We start from the raw sequence: 9,632 nt of genomic DNA on the forward strand, positions 1-9,632 counted from the left end.
AATTTCTAAGTTTTGTTCCATGCATGGTTGATTTTCTTTAATAATTATTGAATCACTTCTATATTTGCTTGGTACTTAGGATCTAAAGCATTTTTCCTTTTGAAGAGCAGCTACAGGGAAAGTATGAGGTGCCCTTTTCTTCTTTGTGTGTGTTTTTTTTTTAATTTCTAATTTTTATGCCGGAACTCGAAATCAAAGTTCTGATCTGGGACTGATTGCTTAGAGCTCTGATTGCTTACCTTGTCTGTCACCTCTTTCAGCAGATCCCCTAGCTCGACGACTTGGGGGACTCCTACTACATGGTTTGTATCGCGCTTAACCAAGCCTGAAACTACAAGTAAGCTTCAAGTGAAATTGATACATTACCTTGTGCATCTCCACCAGTTAAAGATACCACCCTTGGATGGAGGAAGAGTACTTCAAGAGAAGATGCCGCATCTACCTATGAGACAGATAAGGCAAGTCAAGACGATACCACACTCTGGTACTTAGAAGTTTCGTGATTACGAGATCATTCTCCCACAGTCTTTCCTAATGTCATTTGTACTAAATCATTCACTTGTACTCATTAAAGGAGAGCTTGAACCTACGTACTTGTGTAAACCCTTCACAATTAATGAGAACTCCTCTATTCCGTGGACGTAGCCAATCTGGGTGAACCACGTACATCTTGTGTTTGCTTTCCTATCTCTATCCATTTATATACTTATCCACACTAATGACCGGAGCAATCTAGCGAAGATCACAAAAAACGACCGTTTTCGCTACCTAGGATCTATCTTGCAAGAGACCGGAGAATTAGATGGAGATCTCAACCATAGAATACAAGCTGGATGGATGAAGTGTAAGAGTGCATCCGGCGTGTTGTGTGACCGTCGTAGGCCACTGAAGCTCAAGGGAAAATTTTATAGGACGGCAATAAGGCCAGCAATGTTGTATGGCACAGAATGTTGGGCGGTGAAGTATCAACACGTACACAAAATGGGTGTAGCGGAGATGAGGATGCTTCATGGGATGTGTGGGCACACGAGAAAGGATAAAATTGGGAATGAGGATATCCGAGGTAAAGTAGGAGTAGCCGAAATTGAAGGAAAGATGAGAAAAAATCGGTTACGGTGGTTTGGACATGTGCAAAGAAGGCCTACTGACGCTCCGGTTCGAAGATGTGACTACGGGACAGAGGTTCATGGCCGAAGGGGTAGAGGAAGACCTAGGAAAACTTTGGAAGAGACCCTAAGAAAAGACTTAGAGTACTTGGATTTAACGGAGGACATGACACAAAACCGAGCGCAATGGCGTTCTAGGACTCATTTAGCCGACCCCACTTAGTGGGAAAAGGCTTTGTTGTTGTTGTTGTTGTCTAATTTTTATGCAAGACATGAAATATTGTAGGAATCAAATGTATGATTGTCACCAAATGTATACACCTGTGCATAGTTAGTTTTCCTTACTCTATTCGAATTTCGCTCTAATTTTCTTTACTCTTCCTTGTATGCTGTGTTGTATGTGAAAATCTGAAATGATAGCATTTGTTAATCTGTGTTTTGGGTTGTGATTTCCCATATTTTACTTACAATTTCTGAGTCATTTATCTGACCTGAAAAAAATATTTGGTCCTACTTCTGGGCTAACATTTATTGGTTTTATTTTTATTCCTGATAGAAATTCAAACATCATCCTGCAATCAAAACACCGCTGGAAGGTGGGACTGTTCCCTATAAGTATGCTGTCAGCACTGAATGAAATGTTTATTGAAGAGTTAAGGCTGGAGGCTTTAAGAACAGGGTTTCTCATAGCTGGAGTTCTCATTGTTGTCAATCATAGTAATTTCATGTAAGATGTAGTTAAAGCACACTACAAGCAGAAGTAGACAATTTGCAATCCTTCTCCCTTGGTTTCTTAACTTTTGAATATATAGCGTAATCCCCTATTGCTAGACATTCTAGCAACATAGGTGCTTATGTTGCCAGATAGTGTATATGGACCACACATTCTGGCAAAAGTTTACATGATCAATGGTTTAGATTTACAATTTGGCATATGTGGTCAGACTATCATTCTGAACCATTGATAAGATGGGTGTTTGCTTAACGTGTGGTGCCAGATTTATAGTCTTGCGACATTTCTGCTATTTTTAAGAGAGCAATACTCTCTCCGCTTCCTCCTTGCATAATGATAATTATATATTTGTGTGTGTGTGTGTGTGTGTAACTATGTATATATCTTTTTTTTTTTGTGTTGTACATGTTATACAAATGCAAGTATGATGTTATATCCCCCCCTAAGCTGCTGAAACTCACATATCATATAGGATGCATATGTTTTGTTTTATTGAACTGGACTAACAAAATTTAGAGTTTCTACTTATTTGATATGGATATGGAGTAAATTTGCTCCGTTGTTAATAAGTTCATGTTCCCTCTCTTAATTCAGGCATTGAGTATATCCCTTTCGGCCCTGGGGTCTTCGAAGTGGCTTCAGAATAATAAGCCTAAGACACTGGTTCTTATAATATACATGTGTAGGAATTGTTCAAACCATCCATCTATCATAAGGTCAGCTCCTTAGCTTCCCTTTGTTCTACCGCTACTTGAAAAATTATGCGCTTTTAAAATTGGTCCATTGCTATGACTATTTCAAAGTTAATTTTGGGCCAACATAATAGAAAGACATTTTCAAAGTTAATTTTAAATGAAAATGTTATTTCCAAAATGCTTAGCTTTTATGAAGGTAATCCCAATAAGATCTATGAGTTTGATTCACTTTAGTTTTTATAATTCTTATTTGTTCGCATTTCCTCATGTTCATGCAGTATAGTTTTTATAATCCCTTGAATGATACTCAGCTCTCAGTTTCCAAGTCAACCCCCTTCGATGCTGATCAGAGATACTCACGTTTGCAGCGTGATGGCTTGGTCTCTAGGCGTGAGAAGTCAATGACATATATGCAAGATGATATGCAACAACTGAGAGGATGCAGTTCTGGCACCTAGGTTTTGGGAAGAAATGGAATGGAGATGATACTGAAGAAGATTGTAAGTCATGCCTAATCACTAAATACATTAGCAATTTTAGTGACTAGTCTGAGCTCACCCTATATATATGAAGAGATATTGAAATAATGATTAGAATATGGTAATTCACAAATGATTAGGATTGTGTGAATGTTAGTTTAAAATGAAGTTTCTGACCAGAGATACTCATGTTTGTAGCGTGATGGCTTGGTCTCTAGGCGTGAGAAGTCAATGACATATTTGCAAGATAATATGCAACAACTGAGAAGATGCAATTCTGGGACCAAATCCCTGGGTTTTGGGAAGAAATGGAATGGAGATGATACTGAAGAAGATTGTAAGTCTTGCCTAATCACTATATACATTACTACATTAGCAATTTTAGTGACTGGTCTGAGCTCACCCTATATATATGAAGAGATATTGAAATAATGATTAGAATATGGTAATTCACAAATGATTAGGATTGTGTGAATGTTAGTTTAAAATGAAGTTTCTGACCATTGTAAACAAACTATATATTTTACCTTTGTCTTGGGATACAGTATCACGTTTAACGATTGAATTTGTAATACGGTTTAGCAGTTTTTTCATAAACTTAATATTCTTGCCAGATGCTCAAGTATTGTCTTCTACTTTTCTACTTTCCCCTTTTTGTGTTTTTCCTCCATGTAGTGGGCTGATTACTTGAAACTATGATATTGATGACACAGTACGGTCTACAAATGAATGTTTCTTATAGCTATCCATATATAGCAAGCAAGTTTTGACTTCATTTGTTCTTAGGTACTACAACGTCTTTTTAGTTGCTTTGTGTCGAAACTATTCATGCTTTCACTCATGTGTCCCTTTGTTCATTCATGATTGTATTGAATTTATTCAGGTTAATGTGTCTTATTCATGCAGTTACGCCTGAAACAGTTGCTTCCCGCCGCAACACGCATACTTATCATCTAGTAATAACAAAAAGAACGAAATTTCATTCTTTTTGGGGTAAAGATGTAATTTTGAATCAAATGCTATTCTTATCATATTTTTAGGATAAATAACGGTTTAACACATTGAACTATCACTCCAGTTGAAATTGACCCCTTAAACTATATTTTTGGTAAATTAACACCCTGAACTATTTAAAGTATGTCAATTAACCCCTTCTCGTTAGATTGCGGAATCAATTCCGTCAAATTCAAGGGCAAATTAATCATTTCATCATCAATTGTTACTTGCAATTATAATTACCAATAAAATTATGACACATGGACACATAATAATTCAAAAACATATAGCATAATGAGAAAACACAAAAAACCAAACTTTTATATAATGGACCATCTCACATTGTCATTACACATTATTTTGTGTCCACATGTCATAATTTCATTGGTGGTTATAGTTGACAAGTAAGAATTGATGAAGGAATGACTAATTTTCTTTTGAATTTGACAAAATAGTTGATGGAATATACTGACAAGGGGTCAATTGGCTGATTTCAAATAATTTAGGGGTTAATTTACCACAAAAATAGTTCAGGGGATAAATTTCAACTGGAATTATAGTTAAAGGGGTCAAATGGAAATTTACCCTATTTTTTATACCGTATTTTTAATTCTTCTATGAGACGTGTGTGTGTGTGTGTGTGGACCTCGCTTTTATTAGAGAGATTGAAAAACTTATTAATGTGCTCGTAATAGTAGTTGTACCATATGTTATGGTACAAATACTGAATACTATGCCGTGTTTCAAGCATACTGAAATATTTGTCAGAAAGATGGTACAAATGTAAACGACTTCACGAATGATGGCAGGCCTACCAAATATAAAATGGTGGTTATTTGTTCATTTGTCAAACCCAGCTGGTGCAGTGGTTGGTGTGGGTGGTCTCACATGTTGACCTCAACGACTGCTATTGCTACAACATAGCAATTTTCCTGCTCAGCTGACTAAATTGCAAAGATGTAAACTTTATTTTTATTCATCTCCGACTCTCATCCAGATCGCATTGTTAATCACCCCTCTAATTCGAGTTTTTCTTTCTTACGGTATTGATAATATAACAGCATATAATGAATCTTCCAAAGTACAGGGCATATAATATACCAGCACTTCTGAAATTATTGAACATTGAATCGGAACGAGTGTGAAAAGTGCTATATGATGGATACCTAAGTCAATGCATGAGACAAACGCTGATTCATCACGTCACGTTCATAAATTCAGTCTCCTTGCAATCCAGAAAGTCATCTGCAACCTAAGCAGAAATATTCCACATAGAATTGAAAAATGTTCATGATTTCTTATCATATGAGAGCAAACATTCATCAGTTATAGATACTTTGTCTGCCAGAAAAGGCAGGATACAAAATGGCAGAACTGATTGTATGCTTTGTGGTCGACAAATTAATTCAACTACTCATCACTACAGAAGCAAACCTCTCGAGAAATGCACGTACTGAAGTTGGTTTCATCAAAGATGAACTCGAGAGCATCCGATCATTCCTCAGGGAAGTAGATGCTATGGCTGCAGCAGCAGTTGGAGAGACGGCGAATGACGGTGTCAAAACTTGGGTCAATCAAGTAAGAGAAGCAGCTTTTTACGTGGAAGATGTCATTGATGAATATTTGCTCCGGAGTATACGGCATCATCAGCACCATGGATTCGTTCGTTTTTTCCATAAAATTATCCGGTTGGCTAAAACAATGAGATCACAGGATGGGATAGTTTCGAAAGTTGACCGTATAAAAGAATTGGTACGTGAAATCAAGGAGAGAAGCGAAAGATATGGATTCAAATCCATTGATCAGCAAGGCCAGAGCAGTGGAGAAAAGTCTCTACAGTGGAACGACCCTCGAGTGGTTTATTGGTAGGAGTGCCAAGACGTGAAGTGATATCAGTGGTTGGCATGGGAGGACTTGGAAAAACCACTCTTGCCAAGAAAGTGTATGACCATCCGAAGGTCATGGCACACTTTGATTGCTATGCTTGGATTACGGTGTCCCAGTCATACAGGGTTGAGGATCTTTTGAGGACGGTAATAAAAAGGTTCTACAGTTCAAGGAAGGAGCGTTTCCCAGGGGAAATTGACACAATGGATGAGGAGTCCCTGATTAGCAAATCAAGAGAGTATTTGCAGCAAAAGAGGTACGTTGTTGTGTTTGATGATGTGTGGAAAGTAGATTTTTGGGGGGGCTATAGAACATGCTTTACACGATAATAAAGGTGAACGAATAATTATCACTACAAGGATTCAGGATGTTGCCGATTTTTGCAAAAGATCTTGTTTTGTTCATGTTCATCACTTGCAACCTCTGCCTGCAAACAAGGCATGGGAATTGTATTGTAGAAAGGCATTTCAGTTTGAATTGGAGGGAAATTGTCCTCCAGAGTTGGAAGAGTTGTCTCTTAACATCGTCAAAAGATGCGAAGGACTACCTTTGGCGATTGTTTCCATAGGTGGTCTGCAGTCAACGAAAGTTAAGCTTGTGTCTGAATGGCAGAAGTTATACAATAGCTTAAGTTCAGAGTTAGAAAGCAATCCCCATCTTACAAGCCTCACAAGAATCCTATCACTCAGCTATCAACATCTTCCGTATCACCTCAAATTGTGTGTCATATACTTTGGCATCTTTCCCGAGGACTACTCAATTAGTTGCATAAGGTTAGTTCGGTTGTGGATCGCTGAAGGCTTCGTGAAACCGAAGAGGGGTAAGACGCTAGAAGAGGTTGGAGAGGAATACTTGATGGAGCTAATTCACCGAAGCCTAGTCCAAGTGTCAGAAGTTTACACTGATGGAAAAGCTCGAGCTTGTAGAGTTCATGATCTTTTGCACGAAGTCCTCCTTAAAAAGGGTGTGGATTCGAGCTTCTGTCATGTGTTATCAAAAGACGAGTCAACTTTTAAACCAACAACTCGACGTCTCTCAATGGACATCAGTCCCTTTGAGGCCCTGGGAAGCATTACACAATCCCACATTCGTTCTGTATTTACTTTCAACCAAGAAGAATGGCCCGAGTCTTTTCTCAATACATTGAGTGGAAACTTTAAACTTCTGAAAGTATTGGATGTCACGGATGCTCCAATCAATCAACTTCCGAAATATGTGGGGGATTTGTATCTCTTGACATACTTAAGCCTGAGGAATACAAAGGTGAAGTTGCTTCCAGACTCCATAGGCAATCTGCAAAACTTAGAAACTCTGGATCTAAAACAGTCTTTGGTGTATGAAATACCAGCCAAGATCAATAAGCTTGTTAAGCTGCGGCATCTTTTGGCCTACTATCGTGACTACAACTACAACATGGATATGTTCTTGAATATGGAAAGAGGAGTGAAGATACATGAAGGTATTGGATGCTTACAAGCTTTGCAAAAACTGTCCTATGTGGAGGCGAATCATGGAGGGAACAATCTGATCAAAGAACTGGGAAAGTTAAGGCAGCTGCGGAAGTTAGGCCTAAAAAATTGGAAAAGTGAAGATGGAAGGGCTCTACGTGCTTGTATTGAAAAGCTGAACCACCTTGAATCTCTACTTTTAACTGCACTAAATGGAGATGAAGTCCTTGATCTAGAATCCATTTCAACTCCACCAGAATTTCTTTGTGCTCTCTGCTTGATAGGGCGTTTAGAGCAGTTGCCAAGTTGGATTTCAAATCTCCAACACCTCGTCAGGATAACGATTTTTTGGTCAAGGTTGAGAGATTCCCCATTAAAAGCCCTTCAAAATCTACCTAATCTGTTGGAGCTAGTTTTGAAAATCAATGCATATGATGGTGTGCAGCTGCATTTTGAGGAAGGAGGATTTCAGAAGCTGAGGCATCTGGAACTCAGGGACATGGAGGGACTAAATTCATTGATCATAGACAATGGGGTTATGCCTCTTCTCCAAGAGTTTCACATTGGACCTTCCCCACAACTGAAGGAGGTGCCCTCTGGCATCCACCATCTCCGAAAGCTGAGATATCTTGTTTTCTTTGAGATGCCAAAGGAGTTTGAACGACATATGGATCCAAATAATGGACTGCAACATTGGATTGTTGAACATACACAAGATGTCCGCTTTAGTTACAAGTTCGGACCAAGATGGTGTGAATATGAAACTCACGCCCTACGTGATTCCAACTTTTCTTTTTGGGAGAATGCTTGATTCCAGCTTGTGAAACCAAGCATGGGAATGGGATGGTCTCTTTTTGTACAGTTTTTGGTTAGAGGTTGACTGGGAGTGACTCTTTCTCTTCTGTTTTTTTTGTGTCTTCCAGTCGAGTGGCCTTCCTAGTATTTTCCTTATAATTTTATTGGTGGTTGCAATAAAACTGTTTGTTTATAAAAATTAAAAATAAATAGGTATCGTGCAACTCATAATGCTCAAATACCATAATAAATTTTCATTGAACTTTAGGTGAATGAATCAAGTTTTTACAAAGATAAATGGCAACTATTTACCTCAAATCTTTGTTGTAAAAATGAAGAATTCCTTCATTTTTTTTTTCTGGTGAGTTTTGTCCCTAAATCAACAATTCAACTAATTGAGAAAAGTAATTGAAGAAAGTTGAGGTTTCATCATAAAACCAATTGACATCATAGGGAGTAGTCCAACTATGCAAGATCTCGCCCTCCATCAATGGAATTCATTCTCAATATGCCCCCTCACGTGTAGCGAATTTTCAATCCGAACACGTAGACAACACAAACGGGATGACGAAGAGCACGTGTGGCCGTTGAGTTTCACGCATGAGACAACTTGCTCTGATACCATGAAAAAGTTGGGTTCCATCGTAAAATCAATTGGTACTATGGGGAGTAACCCAATTGCTTATAAGTACATGTAATATCTCTCATTCGATCAATGTAGGATTCATTATCAAGAGTAATAAGACTGAAGAACATGATTTAGTAAACTAAATCTTACCATTTTTCATCACAGAAGAGGCAGGCATCCATTGAGGTGTGGCGCTAGCTGGGCTATTGAATAATAACAAGAAGAAAGAAATTTCATTCTTTTTGGGGGTAAAGATGTAATTTTCATCAAAATGCTACTCTTGTCACATTTCACATCACATTTTTACCACATCAACTATAGAGAGAAAATTTTTAGTATTTGAAATATGGACACCTACGTCATATGTCATTATACAAGTGGAGGGATTGAGTGAGATTCGAGAGCCCTGCGAGGGAAGCCATTTTGCATCTTTTGTTGGCGTACAAACACCATCCTCGTATAATAACAAAAAGAACGAAATTTCATTCTTTTTGGGGTAAAGATGTAATTTTGAATCAAAGTCTTTTCTTATCATATTTTTCTTACTGTATTTGTAACCGTTATGATGCAAATGTGTGTGGATCTTACTTCTATTAGAAAAATTAAGAAAATTTTTAATGTGCTCAAAATAATATTTGATACTATTCTGTGTTTCAAATACACTAAAAAAATCTCTAAACAACTTCATGAACGATGGCAGGCGTACCAAATATAAAATGGCGGTTGTTTGTTTAGTTGTAATACCCAGCTGGTGCAATGGTTGGTGTGGCCTCACTTGTTGACCTCAACGACTGCTATTGCTACAACATAGCAATTTTCCAGCTCGGCTGACTATATTGCAGAGATGTAATCTTTCATTGAACTT

At 37.9% G+C, this 9,632-nt stretch overlaps 1 long non-coding RNA gene and 1 pseudogene across 1 annotated transcript; both read left to right on the forward strand.

Moving 5' to 3' along the window:
* Positions 1-1,646: 1,646 nt before the first annotated feature.
* On the forward strand, positions 1,647-2,967 carry LOC139194909 (uncharacterized). The gene is made up of 3 exons (XR_011579671.1): positions 1,647-1,833; positions 2,434-2,555; positions 2,813-2,967. It is a non-coding gene; the product is annotated as an uncharacterized lncRNA (long non-coding RNA).
* A 2,314-nt stretch (positions 2,968-5,281) lies between these two features.
* Positions 5,282-8,266, forward strand: LOC103441019 (disease resistance protein RPM1-like; annotated as a pseudogene).
* Positions 8,267-9,632: the final 1,366 nt, after the last annotated feature.

The sequence above is a fragment of the Malus domestica genome, chromosome 01 (genome assembly GCF_042453785.1).
Source record: "Malus domestica chromosome 01, GDT2T_hap1".
NCBI classification, from domain to species: Eukaryota; Viridiplantae; Streptophyta; class Magnoliopsida; order Rosales; family Rosaceae; genus Malus; species Malus domestica.